We start from the raw sequence: 26,927 nt of genomic DNA on the forward strand, positions 1-26,927 counted from the left end.
CGTTCATTCAACGTGTGTAGACCAACCCAGGGGTTCCCAACCCTGGCTGCCCAGGAGAACTCCCTGGGGAGACTTTGATAAAGCCCTGCACCCAGAGATTCTGATTTGATTGACGTGGGAGTGGGGCATCTGTGCTGTTTGAGTTCTGGTGATTCTCTGAGCAGCCAGTGTCGAGAGCCACCACACAAGCTGGACACCAAGGCCCTGGAGCCATGATTACAATCCAGCTGCTCCTCCCACATCACCTGTAAAAACAATGTGCTTTCCAGGACTGACAATAGGTGCTGCCTGCAGTCTGGCCTGGGTCAAGAACATCTGGGCTGAAAGGGTATCCGAGTTCCCGGAGAAGACCTAGACATGCCAAGCATTCCTGAAGCACCTGAAGAGCCTGGCGGGCCAGCAGATCTGGAATATGGCCGTAAGTCCTCCGGGCCAATCACGAGGCCCACTGCACCTATTTCTTAACCTCACCGAAATGTTGAAATAGGCATTGGCAGAATCAGTGTGCAACAGGGTCTCAGCAGATTGAAACGACAGGCACAATAAATAAATATTCAATATTTAACAAACATTATTTAATAACATATTTCAAAGAAGACTCTAAGTCAAGTTCAACAGAATAAGCCAAGTAGGAATACGAGTGCTAATTCTGTGATAAGACCTTCAAAGAAGCTAATTTAGTCTTAGGCTGCGTTAACAGAAGTATAATACCTAAAATAAGGAGGGTAGTCTCCTCTACCTCAGACTGTTCAGATCACAGCTGAAGAATAATGCTCAGATCAGGGAATCACACTTCAAGGTCTGGTTGTCTTTGACCTCAGAAGAAAGCTGAAGTAAGTTTTCAAAGTACACACGCTCCTTCCCTTACGTACCCCAAATGGTGTATTAGAAATCCTTGGGATACAGGGAATGGAGGGAGAACATGTTTCCTTCGAAAAATCTCTTCAAGTGATTCCAAAGTGTTCCCACTCACTGTCAAGAACTCTGACTCAAACCCTGGAGCCTGGCAAGGAGATGGTGGCAGGAGAGTTGGGGGGTTGAAAACCACATCAGAAAGAGGAATGGCGGGGGTGGGGACAATCAGAGGGACCATGAGAGCTGCCTTCAAATCTTTCTAGACTCCCAAGGAGACGCGTGACGTATTTCATACGATCACAAAGGGTAGAAGTATGACTGATAGGTGAGAATCCAGGGATGCAGATTTTCCACTCAGTGGAAACAAGAACTTTAAAACTGAGCTGTTCATAGAGGAGCTGGGGTTCCCTGCCCTCACCCATGTTCCAGCCCGGGTCTACACAGCCCAGGTTGTCCCTGTAGATTCCATCACTACATGGGAAGGAGAGCATCGAGTGGACGGGCCAGTCATTTCCCTGCCGTGTTCTGAGATGCTACAGCCTCGACCAGATCCAAGCGGAATCTCCCAAGAGGAAAAGGGCAACTGTCCCTCAGTGATGTGGATACCCAGCACCTCAACGCAGCCCACGGGAAGTCCAGCAAGTTCAGAGGCCGTGACGTGAGGCTGCGATCCCAAGGCAGGACGGCACCTCTGTGGCCAGCACTGTGGCCACCTGCACCAGCTAAGTAGGGGTGGTTCAGAATTGGCTGCTGAGCCTCGCTCACGTGAATCCCAGTCCTGCCCCTTCCTAGCTGGGAGACCTTGATCAAGTTTCATCATTTCTCTGTGCCCCAGTGTCTTCATCTGTAAAGGGGGGATAATTGCATCCTCTCACTGGGTTGTTGTGAGGATTGGGTAAATACGTGTGAAGGGGTTAGACAGCAGGTGGAACATACCAAATGCCGTGGAGTGTTTGTTACCATCCGTTCCTCACCCGATCCAAAGTCGCAGGTGGGTGGAGGCCTCCCACGTGGTCTGAACTGAGTCCCATCTGCAGGGCACACTGAGACTCCCCTTGACCCTTTCACTACCAGAGAAGACCATAAGCAGGTGCCTATGGCTCTCGGATTTGAGGGATTGAACGACGAGGCTGTAACTCTCTCTCCTTAGTCCTTAGGGGGACACATTATAAGCCGGCATTGCTATTCAGATCTGAATCCAATTCTGGCTGTGGGCAACACTACCCTCAATCTGATATCAGAAGGTAAGCTACCCCAGAACACTCTGAACAGCACCTGAAAAGTTTTTGTCTCTTTTTAAAGAATTGCTATATCAGAGCCTAGGTCTCTGGCTCTCCATCCACCATGGGAAGCTCAGGCTCCTGGCAGGAGGCACACTGATGCAAGCGGTGGCTGACGCTTCCTTCTGCACCACCTGCCACATACACACAGCACCCAGCCTGGACCACAGCTCAGTTAGCCCGCATCAGCCTGGGGCGGTATCGGAGGCTGACGTGAGGGCTCTCTGTGGCCTGAGGACCAGTACCTCCTTCTCTTCATGCCCACCCCCCCCCCCACCGCCAGTTGCTGTGTGAGAAGCCACAGATCTAGTGAGGACATGCTGGGGACATCGTGGGGCCCCTGGGGGCAGGAGGAAGGCGATGACTAATTTTACATGCTGGCTGAGAGGGACGCTCCCTTGGGGCGCTCCATGCTATACCACCCTTGTCTCCACCGAAGTGCTCAGCCTTCACACTGCCTCCACTGCTACAAGGATGCTAGCACTCCCGTTTACTGGGTGCTGACTTTGTGCCAGGCTCTGCTGGATACTTTACACACATCATGTCTAATGTGTCCAACCACCCGGCGGAGGTCGCTTGTAGAGGAGGGCATGGGATGGAAACCCAGTCTGCCTGATTTCCAAATGGGCATGCTTGTCTCTTCTCCATCAGCTCCTCCCCAGGGCTTCTAACTCCCCGCTTCCCTTGTTCCTCCCCCTCCCTCACCCATCAAATACCCTCCTACCGGCTGACACGGGCCCAGGCACTGGGTGCGGGGGAGCACTCACACTGCCCCTTGTGAACTTCGGGGTGTGGCCAACCAGGAATTATGTTACAGGCATTGTAACCCTCCCCAGGGGATTGCTGGCTAACACAATCCCCTCCCTGGTGGGTGGGAACTGAGAAGTGTTGGGAGAGACCTACTGGCAGAGGACAAGCTCTCATGCCCCCATTCAGCTTTGTGTGGGACCCACCCAGGGGGGAGGAGAGGAAAGGCCTCACCCCTGCCTGGCCCAGTCAACTGCTTTGCTGAGTCCTCCAGGCCTGCAGTCCAGGACGACCTTAGCTCAACCCCCAAAGACTAAGGGAGAAGCAGGCTCTGGGGCATCAGGATAGCAAGGATGGCCCGGCCCCCATGGGGCCTTCTACGCTAGGACTAGGACTAGCTGTGTTCTGCTGGCGTGTTGGTCGTTACCTTTGGCTTAAGGTCTCTGCTTTCCCAGCTCTGCCAAAGCCACCTCCAGCCCGAGCTCAGCCCGCTCCGGTGAGGCCAGTAGCAGGGAGGGAAAGGTCCACAGGGGCTCCTTTGGGGTCCCCCTGCTGCCTGCCTTCCAATCAGCACACCGCTGCTGCGCCTGGAGTGGAACCCACATCAGATTCCGTGCACTGCCGCCTGATCTCCTCACCAAATCTCCTCTGTGGAGCCACAACCACTTTTTAAAGCCAGAGGGGACTTCTCTGACCACCATGTGGTGACAATGGGGCTGAAAGGAGGTTTTGTCAATTGTTCACTTTGCTTTCAAGGTGTGGGTATCCCGCTTAGAGGCCAACAGCGGTGGCAAGAACAAAAGGCAAATCCAATGATTTGAGCTCTGTTAATAATGGAAACGAACCACGTCTCAGCTTAAGTTAGGCCCTTACCTTGATCACAGTATTGAATGAGTTAGATTTAGTTAACTGGCCTCTGCTGAAAGATGAAAACAGGCCTGACAGGCCTTGGGGACAGAAAGAGACCCAGTTCACACGGCACGTGCACTAACAAGAGTAAATGTCATGCAGCTGCTGCCACCCCTCCCTGTGGAAAGGACAAGGGGCCCTGGTCCACCGCGCGCTCAGATCCCCGCGCTGCTCCTCGCAGAGAAAGGTGACCTTTTCTTCTCCGCTGCTGACATTTAAGAGTACAGAATAATCTCGCATTCCTGTTGCACCTGTGCAGAAATGTCATTTTCCTCAACAGATTCCTCTAAGTGAACATTTTCTTGCTGGGCTGGCGAGTGCAGATCTGGAGCCGGAGGGAATTTTGGAGTCTGCGTATATTCCCCACTCTCAAAAGGTAAGAATTCTGCTGGTCACTTTTGAGAGTTGTTTTTCTCTTTGCATAACTGAGTCCAGTCATCTGTAGAAATTTCAGAACAGATGGAAGGAAACTAAGGCTGCTCTGAGAACCTGTTTCCTGTCCTCTGTAGCCTGATGCGGCACCAAGGCTTCCAGCAACCCTTTCAGCTCCGGGTGAGCCCCTGCGGTCGTTGCTTCAGCTGTGGGGCGGCACTTGCCCAGCCCGCGGAGGTGCTTCCATGCCCCCTCGTGTCTAATATCAACGCCGGGAGGCGGAAGTTCAAGTTCTCCTGCTGCGGAATGAGCTTCCCCACCTGACCCAAAGGAGGCAGAGGCTGCGGCCGGACCTCCACGCTCCCCACCCCTGGAGCTGACCCCAACAGTTCAGAGAAACAGGAGTGCCTCACGCACCAGCCCTGGGGGGAGATGTGGCCACCCAGCCAGCTACCGAAGGGGCCCTCTGTCCTCACTCCCTGTTCCCCGTGTTTCTCCCCCAAACTGTACCTGAATCCCAGAGGACAGCCTTGCCAAGAGGGGCAATACTTCATACACACACACAGTGATCCCAAGCCAGGAGTCACCTTGGTCATTTAGGAAGTCTTATATTAAGTCATGCTTTGAGCCACATACGACCTTCATTTATTTTTCCTTGGGAATGGAAACTTTGAGATTTGTTCCCGAGCCAGTGTGCATCTGGGTAAGGGCCCCAGACAGAAAAACAAGCTGACCAAACACAGCACCCTCGGTGGCCACACAGATGGAAACACACTCGAGGCACCGGCCATCTCCGTTAACCCTATGTCAGCACACCAGTGGTCATGGTGCCAAGGGTAAGGGGGGCAGCTATCACCATCCTGACTCTTGTCTCAGATAGAAGAGTCCCTAGTCCACTGTTGGAAAGTTCTATTCAACGCCTTTACGAACTTTGCAAAATGGAAAAGTGATAGCGTCTACAAACCAAGAAATTCGGTGGGTCTCTTTCACACTTTCAGCACATCACATTTAAAAGCACCTGTGTTGGGCTTCCCTGGTGGCGCAGTGGTTGAGAATCTGCCTGCTAATGCAGGGGACACAGGTTCGAGCCCTGGTCTGGGAAGATCCCACATGCCACGGAGCAGCTGGGCCCGTGAGTCACAACTACCGAGGCTGCGCGTCTGGAGCCTGTGCCCCGCAACAAGAGAGGCCGCGAGAGTGAGAGGCCTGCGCACCGCGATGAAGAGTGGCCCCCGCTTGCCGCAACTAGAGAAAGCCCTCGCACGAACCGAAGACCCAACACAGCCAAAAAATAAATAAATAAATAAAGTAGCTATTAAAAAAAAAAAAAAAAAAAAAAGCACCTGTGTTGAGAAGCCTCCTCCATCCTCACAGGGGACAAAGGGAACTGGAGACTGGAGTTAATGGCGCCCGGAAATAAGAGCATGTGGAAATGCTCCGGGCATTTTGTGCAGAGGCATTCTGGCCTCAGAGGGAAAGTGTGCAGTGATCCCTGTTCATTGAGGGTATGGGGGGTTGGGGATGGACCTTTGGGAGGACATCATTCTCTCTTTGAACGAACAGGCAGCCAAACTGTCCTCACATTGTGCCAAGCGTCCTTTGTGTCCATTTAGATTGAGTCTAAGTGATTAATTAGTGACACCAAGAAGCAGAAAACTTGCTCTTAGCTTTAACATATCAAATAACTCCAAATGGCTTTTGTCTCCACAGTGGGAATTTGTGTCAGCCTTCCGACAGGCTCAGTGCCAGCAAAATGCCTTGGCCCATGTGAATGCTGGCAGGCGAGTCCTCTTCAAAGAGGGCACAGACACCGTCAAGGACCTGAGCATCGCCTACGGAGGGGTCGGGGCTGCCACAGTCAGTGCACAAAATTCCTGCCAGCAGCTCCCAGGGAGGTAAGCAACAAACCCTGGACCCTGATGGTTAAGCTTGACATCAAAAAAAAAAAAAAAGTGGGAAGATGGAAACTCCTATATGTAGAATCATTGCTCGTTCTTTCTGTAATTTTGCTAAATGAATCCAACCTTATTTGACTTTGATTAATTAGGTGCCACTCTTTGGGTGAGGGATACAACAAATATGGCCCAGGACTGTGTTCAGCCCCAGTGCTCTCGTGCCCATCAACACTCCAGCAAACCCACACCAGGCAGCATCCAAGTGGTACCTACCACTCCCACTGCTCGGGGGCACTCAATTTCTTCCTCAGTAAAGGCAGTGTCCAAGTCTGAGTCCTGTCCAGTTCATAATGGAATTGACCCTAATGGTCTATTTATTTAATGCCTCGTTCCAGCATGTTCAGGCTACTCAGTGCAGCCTCCCAGGCCTCAGTTTTCCTGAACGGCTTGTTTAGGTGATTTCTAAGTGCCCATCCAACTCATAAAATGAGACTCTGGGGTGTCTGAACCGCCACCATCCAATATCTAGCACGTGCCAGTAGTCACTGAGGCTGCCCTTCTCCAGGCACTGGGGTGAGCTGATGCTGGATGAGGCCTGCAGGCTGCTCCTGGACGAAGTCTCCCTCCCAGGCTGGGCTCCAGGTGGGAGGGTGGCGTTCAAGAGGATTCTGGTGGCCAGCTTCTTCTTCACATTCTACCTACAAGTTCTGCAGGAACAGAAGAAGCTAGTAGAGCTGTTCTCTGTGCCTGTAAGTGCTCTGGCTTTTATGTGCTCCTGGCAGCATAAGCTCCCACCTTCCCCACTGCTTTTGCAAACTGTCTTGTGGGCAGCCTGTCGGTTCCTAGCCATCCCTTCTTCCGGAACTCAGCCCTGAAGGGCTACTGCGTGAGGCTCAGGATGCCAGACTGTCTTCAGTGCACAGATGTTTACCACATGCCCTGAGCAGGGAAACATGACGGAGCCCCTGCCTCCTATGTGCAATTTTTTTAAAATCAACTTTATTGACATATAATTACATAGAACAAAATGCACCTATTTAAACTCAGAGAGTTTTGACAATTGTGTAAACTGGCGTCACCACCACCTCAAACAAGAGATAGGGTATTTCCATCACCCCAAAAAATGCCCTTTGGCCCCTCTGCTGTCAATCCTCCCACCCCTGCCCCCAGGCAACCCCCGATCTGCTTTGTGACACTATAGATTAGTTTTGCCTATTCTAGAATTTTACATTCAATATGAAATGTAAAACAAAATTTTATTTTTCAAAAAAACTAAAAGGTTGGGTGGTGGTGGGATGAATTGGGAGATTGGGATTGACATGTATACACTGATGTGTATAAAATGGGTGACTAATAAGAACCTGCTGTATAAAAAAATAAATAAAACTAAATTAAAAAAAAAAACCCAAACAAGTTTATATGCTAATATTTAAGTAGCTTCTTTTCAGAATTTCTGATTATAAACTTCTGGAATAAGTTACCAAAGCAAAATATTTTCACTCTCTTTCTCCCTCTCTCTCTCTCCCTCCCCTCCTCTTTCGAATCTATCTTTCCTCCCCTGTGACTACAACTCTCACCCTAACTTGCACCCCTGTTCCCCAGTCACACCCCACGCCAACAGCCCAGTGTTCCTAAACTGTCTGGTTTTCATTCATTCAGATGAAGACCCTCACAGGACTTCCCTGGCGGTCGGTGGTTAAGACTCCGTGCTTCCACTGCAGGGGGCCCGGGTTTGATCCCTGGTCGGGGAACGAAGATCCCGCAAGCTGTGCAGCACGGCCAAAATAAAAAAAGAAAGATGAAGACCCTCACAAACCACATTTACTAGAATAACTCTTGCTGCCATTGAATTTCTTAATCAAGACCCTTGATGTGTTTCAGTGACACCTAGAGAGCCTTCCCAGTTTTGCTGCTCTCCCAGAAAAACTGAGTTGCTGAGGAAAATAATCAGGATTTGGGCTCTTTTGTGTACACTGAACCACCCCAGCTCATTCTAGAATGGCTTTTCCAACCCCAGATTTTCTTGCTTCTCCTCCTGCCTCTGCCCAGCTTGCTGACAGGCCTCTCTCTCCTCAGAATGACTTGAGGATCAGATCAAACAGTCAGTCCAGGTCTTCCTTATGTGGAAAGGGAGGGAGGGCAAGGAACATTCACAGAAGTGGATCCTGGGAGGTGATGTGGATTTGCGTCACCCAGGCTACCCGAACCCTACGGTTTCTTGGCTACTTAAGCCAAGTCACTTTCAAAGCCCAGTTTAATCATAGACTAATCAGCTTATCTTTATTGTTTTGAATCGTCTTTCAGAACAGACGCCGTTATCCTGAAATTTCAGACCGATTCCTAAGTGCTCTAGAAGACTTCCCGGTCACAGTACCCCAGGGAGTCCAAAGGTACCAGGTCAGTGAGTTTAATTTAATGGAAACCGAGAAACTAAGAGACAGCTGTAGCTGTGTGAACAAGCAAGTGCTTCAAAGTTGTGATTTTCCCTTCTAACTTTCTAGTTTTTGCTAGCACATTGGCCCTTTGTTCAGGCCGATCCAGGGAGAGGCTGGATCTAAGATCAGGCCTGAGCTACCGCTGGATGCACTCAGGGCCAAACCCACCTGAAACAGTTTGACCATCTGACTAATAATTGAGAGTGTCTTCAAACTGCTGTTCTTTGGGCATTTCTTTGAAGAGCAGCTAAGCCAGGAGTGGGGGGAAGGACAGAGCAGGACAGTAGCAAGGTTCAGCCTCCAGCCCTGATTGCAAATGTTTAACCTCCAGTCGGCAAAACAAGAGCCCTGCAAGTAACTGAACCCCCTCTTCTTGAAGAACAATTTAGAAAGTATCTATTATTATCTATTAGAGCACAGCCCCTCCTGCCACCCGATCTCCACACATAGTCCACACATAGATCTTCCCTGAGAAGAGTTCCAGAATAAACACTTGCTCCCTTTACTTTTTAGTTTTTATTAGAGTATAGTTGCTTTACAATGTTGTGTTAGTTTCTACAGTACAGCAAAGTGAATCAGCTATACATATAGATATATCCCCTCTTTTTTGGATTTCCTTCCCATTTAGGTCACCACAGAGCACTGAGTAGAGTTCCCTGTGCTATATACTGTAGCTTCTCATTAGTTATCTATTTTATACATAGTATCAATAGTGTATATATGTCAATCCCAATTTCCCAATTCATCCATTTACTTATACTGCCAGTGATATTTTTGTGCACAAAAATATCACAAGGGCAGCCGAGGCACCTTAGAGCAGATCTGGATAGACTCCATTGCCATGTGCCCCCCACCTCCCACCAGAGGCCCTGCTCCTGCCGATAAGCAGGCTTTTGGCTTAGATTTTGGTCCCCCATCCTTAGGAATTATAGCACTCTAGGCCTCATCATCATGGTCACTTAATGTGTACACACACTGATCATTGGAAAAGTAAGAAAGCAGGACAGGGAGACCCTCTGAATTCCAGAATAAAGGGGTATGGGACACCACTTGGGAAAAGAACATGCCAAAAGGGGAAGCCAGAGTGCCCCTTCACCTACTTCACAATTTTGCCAAAACATTGGCCCTGTCTAAAGCATTGCCGCATAACTGAAATGACAATTCCCCAGTCTAGTTACAACATTAAATTGCCACGCTCATCTGACCCACTCCAGTGTTTGTTGCCTGAGGGTGACCGTCTGATTTCTCAATCCTGAATCAGGAGTGTTGGTAATCGGCCAGGTCACTTCTGAAGATTAAAGTTTTCCAGGGAAACTCTTGTCTTTCTCTGTAGAGTGTGGATTCTCACCAACCCCTCCAAGATCCAGTCGGATGCCCCATCATGCACCTACCAGGCCTTAAACATGCCACAGATGAAGCCGTATTTTGTGATGACATCCCCATGCTGGATAAAGAACTTTCAATGGCTGTCACATAGACTCTAACAAAATTGTTTCAAATGAAGTTAAAGACAGCTAAGCACTACTAGAGCCATCTTACGGAAAAAACTGAACGAACATTTTGGTCCACCCAGTACCACAGACTGGATAGCTTAAAAAAGTGAAATGTGTCTTCTCACAGTTCTAGAGGCTATAAGTCCAAGATCAAGGTGTTGGCAGGTTTCTCCTGAGGCCACTCTTCCCAGCTTGCAGATGGCCACCTTCTCCTTGTCCTCACATGGCCTTTTCTCTGTGTATGAGCCTCCCTGGTGTCCCTACCTCTTCTTCTTCTTCTTTTTTTTTTTTTTTGTCCCTACCTCTTCTTATAAGGACACCAGTCATATTGGATTAGAGCTCCACCCTTAGGACCTCATTTCACCTTCGTTACCTCTTTAAAGGCCTTATCTCCAATACAGTCACCTTGAGGGTCAGCCCCTCAACATATGAATTTTGGGGTTGTGGGGTGGGGGGAAGCACAAGGATCACATTGTACAAAAAATACTCTCCTTATCTTTAAACTCTAAAATGACTCCATGAAGGCGACACTCGCGGACGACCCTTGACAGAGGATGCAGCAGATTCAGGTCACAGCCAATCTCACATCCACTCTGGGCCTTACATTCACTGAGTAAAATGGCCAGTAGAAGCATCTGTATGATTTTAATTAATTTTTAAATTAAAATTTAAAAGAAATTTTTTTTAGCCAAGCACATGTAGTCACATGTGGTTATTATTGGTCAACAATGATAACTAAAACACCAGCCATTGGTAAGCTTGCACTAACAGTACTTCTACCCAGAATTTTCCACCTGCTTCATGGATGTACTTTCCGCAGGTACTCTGCCTGGGCCAGATCATCTGTGCTGTGGTTGCAGAGACAGATGTACAGGCAAAGCACACAAAAAGATAAAGGTAACCTGTGAAGAACTGGAGCCCATAATCTTCACCATTGAGGTAAGCAGGCTGCCTGATCTCTCCTGTAAGGTTGTAGAATCAAAAGTTCCTTTGCAAACTTCTTAATGTGAGACTAATTCAGGGCTCTACTTTTTTTTTTTTTTTTTTTGTCACTGGCTTGCTCTGGAAAAATCAGCTTTCTCTGGAAGATATTACTTATATGAATTAAAATTAGCTTTGGCTCCAAGAAACAGGAGAAAAATAGAAGTTTCTTTCTCTCTCACATTCAGAAAATCTAGAAATGGCCAGTCCCAGACTTATATGTGTTTCTAAGTGTCAGGGGTCTGGCCTCCTTGTATATAGTCGCTCCGTCCTGTGTGGTTTCCATTCTCCAGATCACACTTTGGTCCACAATGGCTACTGAACTCTGGCCATTGAGTCCACATTTCAGTCAGCAGAGAGAATGAGGTGATGAAGAGCATATCCCCTCCCCTTAAGGACCCTTCCAGAAGCTGCACATAACCTTCCTACCTCTCCTTGGGTAGAAACTAGTCACATGCCACACCAACATACCTAGAAAGGGGATTTGGGAAATGTAGACTGTATTCTAGGTGGCCAGGTATTCACTAGAAATTGGGGATTCTATTACTTGAAAATAGTGAGAATGGATATTGGGAACAATAATCTTTTCAAGGTAGAGCCCAAAAGCAGTGGGACTTTCATGATGAAATTCCACAGAAATTTCCACTCTCATTTCTGGGTCTAGATGATGGAATGAAAATGCTACTTCCAGCAAAAATAATGAATTTAGATTAGAAAAGTGAGATGTGGACAGGGGTTTGCATGTCCTAATTCAATGAAAGATAAGATCATAGCAATTAAGTTGAGAAAAGCTTATTTATTTCTTTGCTGGTGAAAGAAAATAAAATTTTTTCAAAGGCCCTAGTGAACCATTTGAACATTTTTAAAATGTGCCTAGAAGGTACAACTTGCTCAATATTCAAAGTGTTAAAGAGGTCATGTTTCTTGTTCTTTCTAAACCAAATCAACTCTGTTCCAAATTCCCATTTCGTCAAGTTTGCAAGAAGTCCAAGCCATTGTTCTTGGCTCACCCCCCTTCCTAGGGTTGTACTAGGATCCTAACAAGGGTTTCATGAAATTTTAATTCCAATCCCATTTCCTCAAGGGGGAAATGACACCCAAAGGACACACTCATGAAATATCTTGGGACTTGGAATGTTTAGAGATCTAGAGTTCCCTCCGATTAGGACTGTCCACCATCAGCAAAAAAATTCTTTTGCGAAGAAAAGTAGGTAGGACTTCCCTGGTGGCACAGTGGTTAAGAATCCGCCTGCCAACGCAGGGAACATGGGTTTGATCCCTGGTCTGGGAAGATCCCACATGCCACGGAGCAACTAAGCCCATGCGCCACAACTACTGAGCCTGCCCTCTAGAGCCCAAGAGCCACAACTACTGAAGCCCGCATGCCTAGATCTCGTGGTCCGCAACAAGAGAAAAGCCACCGCAATGAGAAGCCTGCGCACCGCAACAAAGAGTAGCCCCCGCTCGCCACAACTAGAGAAAGCCCACGTGCAGCAACGAAGACCCAACACAGCCAAAACTAAGTAAATAAAATAAAAAATTAATTAATTAAAAAAAAAGAAAAGTAGCTAAAAGAACAGTCATATATACCAATACTCATTAATCCATTCATTCATTAACGTGACTATATATATGAGAGGCAGTATAGGGTACTAGTTAAAAGCACAGGTTCTAAAACCAAACTGCCAAGTTTGAATCCTGGCTACACCACTTCCTAACTGTGTGACCTTGGGCAAGTTTCTTAACCTGTCTGTGCCATGGTTTCCTCATTTGTAAAATGAAGGTAATAATAATAATACCTACCTCATCGAGTTGTTGTAAGACTAAATGAGTTAATATGTGCAAAGCACTTAGAACAGTGCCTGGCACATGTTGATAGTTAGTACTTGATAAATATAGCATATATTATAATAAGATTATACTACCCTAGGACACATTTATGGGACGGCAATAAACATACTTCCACATGTACTACGGTGACATATTGAGATCTCGGTTTAGCAAAAAATGAAAATTCAACTATATTCTTCATTTTCTGCTGCTTTGAGAAATCCAGGATTCATTATTAGGCAAGATGCTTCTGAAAATTAAGCCAGGCTTGAAAGCTGCCTCTATCACTTATTTGAAGCGTGACTTTGAGAAAGTTATTTTAACCTCCTTAAGCCCAGTTTCTTCATCTGGAAAATGGAGAGAATAATAGAATTCATGTGAGGATACATGTAAATACACTGTATATTGTACAGTGTTTGACACAAAACATGCACTCAATAAATATTAGCTGCTTTCATTATTCCCATTATCGTCATTAGCAAGAAAGGCGATGGACTTAAGGCCATTGGCAAGTGAGAATGCAGGAGTCAGGGGCCATTGTCAAGTGTGGAAAACACCTGGATCTAAAGGTTAAGCAAGGATCAGCTGTCCTAGGTCAATCCACAGAACCACAGGACAGAATGGCTTCCAGTCTTCATGTGTGAGTCAGTTCATGTAATCGTCCAAAAAACACCCCTAGAGCAAAGGGCTAGAAAGGCCCTTATGAGATACGCCAAATACACAAAGAAATGAACAAACTGCCTACTGTGTCTGTTGGGCTTTCTTGCCCAAGAGATGTGTTAGGACTTGAGTCCTCCCCCATTAACATGGTCTCCATCCTATATGTGAGCTCCCTACGTCTGACACGAGTATTTTTCTTCCAGAAGAGGGGAAAAAGGGAGGGCCCTGAGCCTCACTCTTACTGCATTTGGACCTATCACCTGTTCCCTGGAGATCTACACTGAAAATGAGAAATGAGAACTTATCATCCCGGACCATCACGGTGTCCCCAGATCTCAATTCTAAACGTTTCTCTAATCCTTGTTGGTTTTTTCTGCAATTTAGAAGGTATTTCCTCTGACATTTCGTCTCTGCGGGGAGTCTGCTACTCTAGTATGTGCTCTCTTGCTTCCCTGACTCCTTTGTGTGTCTTAGCAGATGGTGATTTTCGGGAGTTTACTGGCTTTTGGGTAAGAACAAATTGCCATTGGAAGAAAACAGTCAAAAGAATTAGCTCTTTTTCTTCCTGTCACTCAGGATGCCATAAAACACAACTCATTCTTGTGCCCTGAAAAAAAAACTTGAACAAGGAAACATTGAGGAGACATTTGAAAAAGTCGATCAAATTGTTGAAGGTAAGTGCCTCAGGATGTTTCACAGAATCTTTGCACAACGTTCTTCTGAAGCAGACATTGAGAACATGTGATTTCCTCTCAGAAAGACCATCTTCTAAAGTCTTGGCATTTTGCCAAAGTTCTCTTCTCTCGCTTCCTTTCAAATTGGCTTATGTGTTGCTTTGGGGGGGTGGGGGTAGGGAGCAATAGAATAAACAGAAGAAAAATTCCTAAGACTTTGATTAGTCAAGGACAGAGTGAAGAACGGAAGCAGACACTTTCAACTTGTTATCCAGAGCCGCAGTCTCTGAAACAGATGGCCTCAGTTGTCACAGGACAAATGCCTGATCCATCAATGCCTTGGTCAGGACAAATCCAGCTGGCCGGTGCACGTCTCACTTGCTTTTGAATTCCCCAACCAGCATACAACTTCAGGCATTTCCCTGTGCTTGCCCTTGACAGGAGAAATCCATGTTGGAGGACAGGAACATTTTTACATGGAAACACAGTGAGTGCTTGTTATTCCAAAGACAGAGGACAAAGAACTGGACATTTACGTGTCAGCACAGGATCCAGCCCACGTGCAGGTGAGGTCCAGGATCACCCCCAGCTTCCTAATTGTGTCATGGCCTTCCACCGCCACAGCCTCACAGCTGGCCACCATTTTACCTGCAGAATCTTAGAATCCAAGTATTGGACATCAGCAGAGCAGCTAAGACCCCAGACCCTTTTCTGATGTTTTCTGGTTTTGTCAAGTAAATGAAAGAACTGCCATAGCCATTTTCAGTTTGAGGTGTACATTCATGGGCTTCGTGCTTAAATGTGATTGTGATTGGATGACAACACTTAATTATTTCCGTACTTGATTTTTCCCTAAAATAATCACTACAGGTAACCTTTGGAGTAAACACATCACTTCATAGCACATTTTCATTTCCCCAGTCATAAAGTGCTCCAGGATTTAGCTGCAAACATCTCTTCTTCTTTAGTAGATTGTCACGTGTTCACTGGCTTTCACCTTGCTGGGACTTTAGGGGTAGGTGTTTGTCTAAGATCCAGGTTCTGACAGGAATCCAGGACAGTTTCCCTTTAGGAAAGTACCATTTTTCTACTGGAAAGTCTGCTGGAGATTAACAATGTTTATAAATTCAGTAGAGCTCTGAAGGACAGATTCAGACTATCTCAGTTGTTTCTTTCTTTGTTTTTTACTGACAGTAGATGTAGATGAATTTTGCTGTGATGTTTCAGGAAGCAAAAACCTTCTTTACCATTTCACTCTTGTAAACCTTTCCCGTTATCTACCTTTTACAGAAGACAGTGTCCTCTACTTTAAACATCCCATCAACAGAATCACCTGTCATGTAAAACGAGTGGGTGGAGGTTTAGGCGGGAAGGTAGGAGGACCAGCTGTATCGGGGCTACTGCAGCTGTGGGCACTATCACGTAAGTGCGCCTGGGGACATGGGAGGGCGTAAAATGCACAGAGCTGAGGGCAAATCAGTGGCCTGAGAGTCACTTGGGCTGCTGTCATAACCACCTGAGTGTCCTTGGGCAACTCAGCCTCCTGTCTCTTTTTCTTTATAATTGTAGATAACACCCACCCTCCTAGAGCTATTGAAAAAGTCAAATGCACATAGAACTTTGAATAGGCGAATTTGCTCTATAAAGGAAAAGTGGTATTATAAGTTGAACACCTCCAGAGCTGACGCGGCCCCGTCCCCGAGCTTCAGGGAAGGTGACCCATTTAGGAGTGGGGCAAGTCACCTGCCCAAGTGGAGTGTCAAGGGGGAAGGCTGCTCCCCCATTTTCCTTCCTACCCTCAGCTGAAGACAGAGTCGGGTGAGGAAAAAAAGGCTCCCACGCTCTCCCTCACTGCTCCTGGGAAGGGCTTGCTCTCCACTGTGTGCTCAATGGACACATGACATCCCCAAAGAGAGCTCCTGGGCTGACCTCAGCCGGAAGTCTTGCTCCTTCACTGTTCATGCTGTTCATGGCGCTGGCTTTTCTATTCCTCGTTCATTTTTTTTTGGTAACATTTTTATTGGAGTATAATTGCTTTACAATGATTATTCCTCGTTCATTTTTTATGGCTGTTTTTTGTTTTGTTTTGTTACTATGTCAAAGCCCCAGTCAGCCTGCAAATTTCAAAGGTCCTGCTTCCTTTGACAACTTCCATGTAGTTCAAGGGTCCCAAAGCACTCAGATATGTGTCTCATTTTGCAATGACAGGTGGGGAAAAGGTGGAATCTGAAATCCATCCCCAGTTTTTTCCATAATGAAACTCTTTGTATTCACACCCATCAAGGAGTCAGCAAGGGATAATTAATTCATCATATTCCCACCAAGCTTTGTGCATTCAAGACTTCTCAAACACGACTGCACATCAGAATCATCTAGGAGCATTTAAATCCCAGTACCTAGGCTTCCCCATATTGACCCAGGCATCAGTCTATTTTAAAACTTCCCCAGTGATTCCACTGTGCAGCCAAGTGTGGGAACCAGTGCCTTAAGCTACAACACCTGCCATGCCAGAGCAGTGTTCCCAAACTGCTGATACTAAGAGTCTCCTGGGCTCATAGAAATTCTTGCCTCCCCATCCCAGACCCACTGAATCAGAATCACCAGGGGATGGACGTGGAAACTGTACATTTAACTGATACTCCAGGTGGTCCTCATCATTAAAGAGGACCATAAAACCCTGTGGTAGAGTCGTGGTTTTCAACATGTACCTGAAGACACCTGCATCAGAATCACTGAGGAAAATGCAGATTCTAGGGCTCCTCCCAACCTATCGAATCAGAGTCCTAGTGCTAAGGCTCAGGAATCTGCATTTCACCAGCACTCCAGATGATTCATCTGCACTTCAAAGTCTGGGAACCTCTGCCCTAGAGAAACAGAAAGCCTGGACTTCCTCACTACCCAAGGGCCCAACTTAGCTAACATAGTAGCATTCATAGCTGAAAATGAAGATTCTAATCCAGACTTCCTAGGCCGTGTGCTTGGCCTTGTTTTTCCAGTTGTGTTGTTAAGTTTGATTTACCTGTTCACACTCTTTCGCCTCTGTAACTAGTGGCGGGGATATGCAAAATGGTTGGATCTAGGTGAGGGTCAAATTTGAAGCCATGAGAACACAAGTTAACTGACATGTGACATTAATCCCTTTTGGCTAGTTCGTCAAACAATGAGTTCTAGAACACAGAGATAATAGTAATTTAGCCATACATCAATTCATATCAGTGCCTAGCATATCATATGCACTCAGTGAATATATATAAGTGACGGGTGGGTGGTTAAATAAATGGTTGGATATATAGGTGGGAGGGTGGATGGTAGATGGATGGGTAGAAAGGTGGATAGATGGATGGGTGGGTAAATAGTTAAATGAGGGGATGGATAAATAGGTGGGTGGATGGTAGCTGGGTGGATGGATGGATGGATGGATGGGTGGGATGGATGAAGAATCTAAGATTTGTTTCTTTAGAACTGGTCACCCCATTCGTCTTGTTCTTGATTGTGAAGATGATATGTTAATAACTGGGAGAAGACACCCATTATTTGGAAAATATAAAGTAAGTATTAAAGATGAAAATATTAAAGTACCTCATTTTATTTGAATTGTTTATCCTTTTCTATTATTTTGATTTTGCTAAATTCTAAAAACAATCATCTTAGCACCTACAATATTAAAATGGATGCTGTGTGTTTGAATACTCATAATAACATTTTATGAGGAACTTTTAGTAAATTTGTTGTAAAATTATGAAGAAGCTAAATGATAAAAATAATTTCCAATAATGATAAAAAAAAAAAACAACACTATTGGGGCTTCCCTGGTGGTGCAGTGGTTGAGAATCTGCCTGCCAATACAGGGGACACAGGTTCGAGCCCTGGTCTGGGAAGATCCCACATGCCGCGGAGCAACTGGGCCCGTGAGCCACAACTACTGAGCCTGCACGTCTGGAGCCTGTGCTCCACAACAAGAGAGGCCGCGACAGTGAGAGGCCCGCGCACCGCGATGAAGAGTGGCCCCCGCTCGCCGCAACTAGAGAAAGCCCTCGCACAGAAACGAAGACCTAACACAGCCAAAAATAAATAAATAAATTTATAAAAATAAACAAAAAACACTATTGAAGGAATGGGATTTATGTTAGTGGCTCCTCAAAGACAAAAAGAAAGAAAGAAAGAAACTACAGACATTGTTGTACCAAAACTTCTTGACTATAAAAATATTATTTTGCAGTAGAAACTGTTTGGAAACAATTTGACCGTTTTAACTGCAAAATTATTTTTTACAAGTGTTTCCACCGAATGGTTATGAAAGCGCCACAAAAGCTTTTTGCAAATAGGAAAAAAGAATCAACTAACTAGTGAAATAACTTAAATTGTCTCAAACCACGTTCATTGCATTTTTATGCAACTATAGCATAAACACTATTAAAAATAATTGCTGGGATCTGGTTGACAACAATACTACTTTTCAAATTTGTGATTGAGTGTTAGGACAGTTCTGATGTAATGTTTCTATATCAAACATGCTTCATTTGGGAATTGCTTATAGCATACACATAGCTAGATTTTCTGTCTGATTTTGTCATTTGGTAATTTTGACAAATGCTAGGCTGAAGTTTTCATGAAGAAAGGTTTGCTCAGCAAAATAGTACCATAAATGAGGGAGCAGAGAGATTCTTAAGCTGTTCGATATAAACCTTTCAAGGATTTTGGAATTACCATAAATTTTAAATTTGTACATTTTGCTCCATTTCCTAACTTCTCTGATTTACTATCCAACAGTTCCCTTGGAGTAGATGATAACCATATAGGTAAATGGTTCCATCAATGTATTTATCCCTGATTTCAGAAAGGCAAAGGGACCAAGGCCAATTCTTTTTTGGTAGAACTACACTCGGGAGTGGGAATTTTTCTTTTCAACCTGGGCTGTGCAGACAAAATGATCCAGGTGGGCGGGAGGGGAGTGGCAACTTGAGAAAAATGCAAGCTGCCCGGTAGTAACAGCAGCACGAGCTCACATTTGTTACATGCTTCATCAGTGACAAAGTGCTTCACTAGCTCAGTTAAATGAGAGCAGTCATTCCCATGTCCATTCCCCGACCTCAGAGGCTTTCCTGTAAAAAGATGCACTGTGATTCATTCCAACGCACTCTGGAATCCCAGAGACTTTTCCGCAAGGGGGAAAACCACAGACTAAATTAGAAGGAAAACCAGTAAAAAGTGAAGGAAAATCTTCCAAGAACAAGGAGGAAGAGGGTAGCAATTATATGCTGGGAGACAAGTAAGAACTTTAGAATTCCATACTGACTGTGAAGCCAGAAAATTACACGTTGAAAGGAAAGGGCTCAGCAAAATTCAGGTCAGAGGAGGTCTTTGTCAGCCAAGCACTGAAAAACAAGAGAATGTCCAGATGTGGTCCATCACAGAGCAAACGGGGGTGGTCTGTCTTCAGTCCTGCCCGTGGAGGAGCTGGGCTGCGGCTCAAGCTTAGCATTAAATTCTAAACATATCGTAAAATGTCCATCATTTGGTGACAGGTGGGATTCATGAACAACGGGCGAATCAAAGCTCTAGACACTGAGTGCTTCATTCATGGAGGGTGCACGCTGGATGACTCGGAGCAGGTATGTGCATCAGAAACCGGCACCATCCTGGTTTGTGAACAGAATGCAGAATTTCTTTCTTTCTTTCTTTCTTTTTTATTTATTTATTTATTTATTTATTTATTTATTTATTTATTTATTTATTTATTTATTTTGGCTGCATTGGGTCTTTGTTGCTGTGCATGGGCTTTCTCTAGTTGTGGCGAGCAGGGACTACTCTTCATTGCGGTGCGTGGGCTTCTTATTGTGGTGGCTTCTCTTGTTGTGGAGCATGGGCTCTAGGCGCGCAGGCTTCAGTAGTTGTAGCACGCGGGCTCAGTAGTTGTGGCTCGCAGGTTCTAGAGCACAGGCTCAGTAGTTGTGGCACATGGGCTTAGTTGCTCTGCGGCATGTGGGATCTTCCTGGACCAGGGCTCGAACCCGTGTCCCCTGCATTGGCAGGCGGATTCTTAACCACTGTGCCACCAGGGAAGCCCCAGAATTTCTATATGAGTCTTTGTGGAGCACTTTCTTCAAGTACTTACCTAGTTCCACAAGCGGTTCAACTCTGTACTTGACTTTTAGAGAAAAGAAAAAAAAAATGTTGTCCAGTATTATGTGAATATCTCCTTTTGCTTTAGGTAATAGAATTTCTTATACTGAAGCTGAAAAATGCATATATAAAATCCCCAACCTCAGGTTCCAGGGCCATGCATGCCTGACAAATTTACCATCTGACATGGCCTTTCGTGGATTTGGCTTCCCACAAGGAACCCTGGTAGCAGAATCTTGCATCACAGCTGTGGCAGCCAAATGTGGCCTTCCGCCAGAGAAGGTAAGGTTGTAATCGAAGTCATAACCAAGGTTGTTGAAGAATCAGATGAGGTGTGAAACCAGCTACCCAAGGAAACACCCCAGAAGAACTGTACAAATTAGCCCTGGCTCAGAATTCAAGATAAATTAGGGGCTACCTAAAAGAACTCACCTCCGCCTATCGGTCTCCTTCCTTATGCAACGATTTCTCCTTTTCTTTCTTTTTTTAATTTGTACGAAAGGAATTACTCTTTTTAAAATTCAAACCATACTGAAGTTATTAAAGTAAAAAGTGGGGCTTCCCTGGTGGCGCAGTGGTTAAGAATCTGCCTGCCAATGCAGGGGACACGGGTTCGAGCCCTGGTCTGGGAGGATCCCACGTGCCGCGGAGCAACTAAGCCCGTGAGCCACAACTACTGAACCTGCGCGTCTGGAGCCTGTGCTCCGCGACAGTGAGAGGCCCGCGCACCGCGATGAAGAGCGGCCCCCACTCGCCGCAACTGGAGAAAGCCCTTGCACAGAAACGAAGACCCAACACAGCCAAAAATAAATAAATAAACTTATTTAAAAAAAAGTAAAAAGTGAACATCCTTTCATCCCCCATCCATACTGGTTGAGGGTAACCATTGTTAACAGTTCCATGTTTATTGTTCTAGCCCTTTCTCTATGTTTACCCACCCATCTGTATTCATACACAATTACATAAACGCTGACATATGATGCAAACGTGCACATATGTGCTTATTTACCAAAATGAGACCATAATAAACACGTAATTGTGCACCTACTTTTTCTACTTAATATGCCATGGCCATCTTCCCATGTCAGTAAAATGATCTACTTCATTCATTTTCATGACTGAATACTTCTGTGTAATATGAATGTACCATAATTTATTTAGCCACTCCACTATTGATACACATTCAGGTTGTTACCCATTTTTTGCTATTAAAATGGTATTGGTACAGAGGTACCAAGGTTGTATCTTTGCTCTATTGTGCATATCTGTAGGATAAACTTACAGAAGTGGAATTGCTGGTGCACTTGAAAACTTTTGAGAGGTATTGCCAAAAGAATGCCCTCCAAAAATATTATTTTATGCTAGATCCTAGAAGGTACACAGTATGTACGATATGCCAGACCAAAGAGAGGCAGCCACTGGCAACTGAGATAATTGTTGATAACACTCTTCCACTCCTCACACATTCCAAGCAAATCCCAGCCTGCTTTTTCCACTTCTATCCCCTGTTTCCCCAGTATAGACCTTCTGCTCCAGCAAAGACTCTCCATGTCTTCGAACCCCTTTGTCCTTAAATTCAACAGGGAGGACCACCAGGTCTGTGAATTGTGATTGTTGGGGTACTTCCTACACACAGGGGAACACCTAAATATTGAACAAGGAAGACGGTAGTTATCCTAAGAGAAGTCACATAAAGTGTTCTATGGGTACAAAGGAGAAAAACATCACATTGGCTTGGGGGAGGGGAGTCAAGCAGAACTTTCTGGAGAAGATGGCACTGGGGCAGGCCTTGAAGAATAATAGCACAGGGAATGGAAAGGTAATCTGGGCCAGTGGAACACTTGAACAATGAGAGGCAGCCTCTTTGTGGCTCAGTTTCTTTATCTACAAAATGAGGACAATATGACTCACCTCACAGAGTTTCGGCAAGAATTAAATAAATTTGTTAATATTTGGTTTCATAAACTAGGTAGTAGTATGCCAGTGTAACTGCTGATAATCCTAATTCCTTTATTGTCATCAGAGTGGTTGCGGATGATGAAAAACCCTGAGCATATCTCAGCGGGCTCCCCTTCTTCTTTGTCAGATATTGCAAGTTTCTAGGACATGACACACCTATATTTAAATACATTTTTTAAAAGATTTGACCACACATTCCAAAGGCAATTGGAAGGCTTAGAGAAGATCTGCTATTTGTCACTAACTGCAGTGCTCTTCCTCTCTAGCAAAACAAGTCTTCAGTTATGACAATAAATCCTTGCTTTCATATCCTGTCTACCAACACTGCTCCCCCCTCTGAACCTTGTAGGGAAAAAAAGGAAAACCTGCCCCCTTCAGCCCCTCCATCCCACTGCCCTTCAAAGATCAGTTACTACCTCTATCTTCCACTTCCAGGAGAGAGAGACCCCGATTGGTGCGTTGAAGAAGACAGGAGAAATACCACCACCACCCCCAATTATTTCTGCAAAAACACATGCTGTTCAAAGAAAAAGAAGAAAGACCCTGTCTTCTCCCCACTGAAGTTTACACTTTAGTGGGGAGGCTTTACAAGTCTCTATTTTGCAATCATTTTCTGTCTTATCATAACTATTGACTCAATTTCCCAACCACTTCAGATTAGGGAGAAAAACATATGCAGAACAGTTGATAAAACCATCTACAAACAAGCATTCAACCCTGAAACACTGATAAGATGTTGGAATGAATGTCTGGACAAGACATTTCACAATGTCTTTCACAACAGAAGAATGCAATAAGAAGAATTCACTAAGAAGAATTACTGGAAGAAGAGAGGCATTGCTATGATCCCCATGAAGTTTTAAGTCGGATTTGCTGCAACAAGATATCATCAGGTAAGTCTTGTATGTGTGGGAAGTAACCCTCGTTCAGACACACTGCGGCTCTCCGACTTGGGAAGAATGTCACATTTCCCAGGGTACTGAGCCCCCTCCCCCAGCCCCTGGGAGAAGTGTACAGAACTCTCCTGAGCAGTCCCCCATCTGCAAGCACTTTCAACACAGGGCAGTAGAAAAACACCTCAATGGCAGAAAACGGCATCAGCAAGCATGAGATCCACAGAAGCAAAACTGCCATGATGGAGCGTTGACCCCTACTGAACCCCCGCTGTTCCAAAAGGGGACAGGAGCCCACGAGGCCCATGGTGCCATGCTTTCTGAGCTTGGAGGTCTCACGGCTTGGGCAAGAATGGGCTTCGCCTGCTCTGTGCCCCAGACCCTGCAGCACTCTTCCATGCCCCTAAGTCTGAGGCGGAGAAGTCATTCCATCTTGCCGTTGACAGGCTGGCTGTTCTCCTAGCCACCTCTCCTGGGAATCTGTGTCAATTCTGCGGGGGTGGAATGGGGGTGGGAGGGTCCAAATATCCTCCCAGGTAGATTTGTGAAAGAAGAGGCAAGTCATTCAGAGGCCCATCCAGAAGGGAGGAGGAAGGGCGGCATAGGGATGGGACCTTTGAACAGCACAAAGACTGGTACAAACGAGTTTCCCAGCAATCCCAATGGGTCATATACAGGAAGGATGTGAGAAAACTGGGAAAGGCTGCTGCCTCCCCATTGCTGTCCACCAAAAGCAGAAACTCAGCAACTGGAAAATCTTACCTGCATTAGATCTAGATCTAAATCTAAACTCCAAATCTGAAAGTGCATTAGATCTCCCTGGTGCGTATCACTGAAAGCATTCTTCCACTTATACTCAGCTACTGGCAGCCAGCACACACACATACACACACACACACACACACACACACACACACACACACAACACAAAAGCTGCCCTGTCAAAGGGAATCCCTCTTAGGGAATAAAGCAGTTGCCCCAAATCCCTAATCAACTGGAGCCAGATGGACCTGAGAAATCCTTGGCCCTGCCACTTATTAGCTGTGTGATACTAAGCAGGTTATTCAAGCTCTCTGAGCCTCAGCTTCCCCAATTATAAGATGAGAATAATAACCCTTTCTCCTAGGACTGACGAGGATTCAATGAGATGCTGAATGTAGGATTTGGCAGCGTTCCTGGAATGCTGTGTGCTATCCAGGGCAGCCCTAAGCCCCTCCACAGGAGATCTCAGACACATCTCTCAGGGCTGTGGCTCCTCTGGTGGGTAGGACTCCCTGGACTCCTGGATCACATTCCTGTTTGGGTCCAGAGTGCCCATTTTATAAAGAGACACAAGGAGGTTAACCGTCACGTCTACAAGTCTGGACTGAATCAACAGCCGGGGTATAAGAGATCCTGGATAGCTGCCAGTGTGGTTTTCCTCTCTGACACCAAGTGCTGTCTGTCCTCCACCAATTCCCCAACACCAACTGGGTGTCCAACAATTCAGTTCCAGCACTAACTACCCAGAGTTGGCGCAGAACCCACAGATCAAGGACTGAGTCCTATAGGATGGTCCCCACTTCAGATGCCAGTGCAAGCAGGGTACCAGTACTACCTACACTTCTGCCCAGACAAATACAAATTCAGGGGTTTCCACTACCCACCCTCAGGTTTGATAATGCCATAGAACAGCTCACAGAACTCAGGAAAGCACTTTACTATGATTATTACCAGTTTATTACAAAGGCTACAACCCAAGAATAGCCAAATGGAAGAGATGCACAGGGCAAGGGATGGGAAAAGGGGAGCCGAGCTTCCAATGCCCTCTTCATCCAGGCATGCTGCCTCCAGCTTGTGGATGTGTTCACCAACCCAGAAGCTCCCAGAACCTTGTCACTTGGGGCGGGGGGGATGGGGGTTGACAATGGACTTCATTACATAGGTGTCATTGATTACATTATTGACCATTGGTGATTGAACTGCTCTCCCCTCCCTGGAGACTGGGAGATAGGGCTGAAAGATGGCACCCTCTGACCATGTACTTTGTTGTTCTAGTAATGAGCACCCATCCTGAAGTTATCTAGGCTCCCTCCATGAACCATCCCATTAGCATACAGAAGACAGTAAATTCCAAGAGTTTTGGGAGTTCTGTGCCAAGAACTAGGGCCAAAGACCACATCTTTTTTGGGTTTTATTACTTTTTTATTGACGTATGGTTGCTGCACAATATTATATAACTTACAGGTATACAATATAGTGATTCACAATTTTAAAGGTTATAATCCATTTTTAGTTACTATAAAATATTGGCTATATTCCCATATTGTATAATATATCCTTGTGCCACATATTTACTTTTTATTATACCACATCTCCTCTCACTTGCATGGCCACCTTTCACCTAAACCATAGCCTACTCTCTACCATCATCCATGGGAGACAGCTTCTCATCTTGCTCCAAAAAAAAAAAATCTTTAAATCAAGCGCTGACTTTGTCTCCATTTGAAAGGCCTCCAGCTTCCCCACAGAGTTCTAAATTGACACACCCAAGAATCATCTGGCTGGGAGTTGAAGTGTGTTATTCCAGGTCAGCCAATGACTCACAAAGCTGGAACACCTACTCTCTAAATTTGGTATGAGAAGTACCCTCCTCAGAGGGAGCCAAAGGCCCACAGTGAATAAATACTATTATTCGCACCTACAAGCCTTGATGCCCCGGAGTGCCTCCAAGCCACCCTGGGCTTCCGGGCATCTCCAGACACGAATAAAGTCCCAATTCCTCCTCCTCCTCCTGGAAAGAAAAATACCACAGTTCCATTTGTCCAATTCAACAAACATGTATTTAGTGTCTCTGTGATTCAGACCTGCTCAAAGTTCTCTGCAGGACTCAGAGATGAACAAGACCAGGGGCCCCTCCTCTGAGAGACTCACAGGAGAGCCTGTCACCCCAGTATTTCTTTCCTATGGCTGCTGTAACAAAGTACCACAAGCTTGGTGGCTTAAAACAACAGATTTATTCTCTCACAGTTCTGGAGGCTAGAAGTTCAAACTACAGGTGTCAGCAAGGCCATGTTCCTTCTGAAGTCTCCTGGGAAGAATACTTCCTTGCCTCTTCCAGCTTACGGTGGCCTCCATCTTCATGTGACCTTCTTATAAGGACGCTAGCCAATGTCCTAGTGGGCCCGCCCTAATCCACGATGACCTCATCTTAACTAATTACACCTGCAAAGACTCCATTTCCAAATAAAGTTACGTTCTGAGGTTCTAGGTGGACATGAATTTGGGGTGTAGGAGGGGACACTATTCAACCCAGTACACCCCTGTAAGAGGAAGTGCAGAGGAAGGGGTCATTGATCCTTCCCAGAGGGGAATGAGAAGCATTCAAGGAAATTTTCACAGAATAGAGACTGGGGGTGTGGGTCTGAAGGCTGGGGAGCAGTCCAGGAAGAGAGAACAGCATCAGCAAGAGCACAGGTCAGGAAGGAGCAGCTGTCAGGCCAGACTTGGAAGCAAGGAGGGAAAAGACAGGGATGAATCTGGGAAAGTTCAAGAGACCAAATCCCAAAGGGCCTCGTATTGTGGTAAGGAGCCGGGCTTTCCCTTACAGACAATGGGGAGTTTTCACCCACCTTGCCCAGTGGTGAACCCTTCTTCCCTCCATGATTCCATTCAGTGGTCATTTGGGGGAACGCTTCCTGGGCTCCCCAGAAGCAGCTGGATCTGTTCTCCCAGGGCCCCTTCCGCCACATCCATTATCTCACAGAACATTCCACACAATAATGACTTGCTCTCCAGCCTGCTCCCCCCACTATGCTGTGAGCTATTTGAGGAAGAACCAC

General features: G+C 45.9%; 1 protein-coding gene and 1 pseudogene across 2 annotated transcripts in view; one reads left to right on the forward strand and one right to left on the reverse strand.

Moving 5' to 3' along the window:
- LOC309631111 (uncharacterized protein) overlaps positions 1 to 26,927 on the reverse strand; it is a 208,653-nt gene that overhangs the window by 129,160 nt on the left and 52,566 nt on the right. The window lies entirely within an intron of this gene.
- LOC309630907 (aldehyde oxidase 2-like) overlaps positions 1 to 26,927 on the forward strand; it is a 78,896-nt pseudogene that overhangs the window by 24,954 nt on the left and 27,015 nt on the right. The window contains exons 12-26 of the transcript XR_014249517.1: positions 270 to 418; positions 2,006 to 2,099; positions 4,058 to 4,167; positions 5,874 to 6,058; positions 6,624 to 6,807; positions 8,363 to 8,455; positions 9,827 to 9,969; positions 10,758 to 10,925; positions 14,034 to 14,131; positions 14,573 to 14,697; positions 15,422 to 15,553; positions 17,592 to 17,679; positions 19,657 to 19,743; positions 20,343 to 20,536; positions 22,870 to 23,106. The product of XR_014249517.1 is annotated as an aldehyde oxidase 2-like (transcript). The remainder of the gene's footprint in view (positions 1 to 269; positions 419 to 2,005; positions 2,100 to 4,057; positions 4,168 to 5,873; positions 6,059 to 6,623; positions 6,808 to 8,362; positions 8,456 to 9,826; positions 9,970 to 10,757; positions 10,926 to 14,033; positions 14,132 to 14,572; positions 14,698 to 15,421; positions 15,554 to 17,591; positions 17,680 to 19,656; positions 19,744 to 20,342; positions 20,537 to 22,869; positions 23,107 to 26,927) is intronic.

Source organism: Balaenoptera borealis, assembly GCF_965194805.1.
Source record: "Balaenoptera borealis genome assembly, chromosome: 6".
Classification (NCBI taxonomy): domain Eukaryota; kingdom Metazoa; phylum Chordata; class Mammalia; order Artiodactyla; family Balaenopteridae; genus Balaenoptera; species Balaenoptera borealis.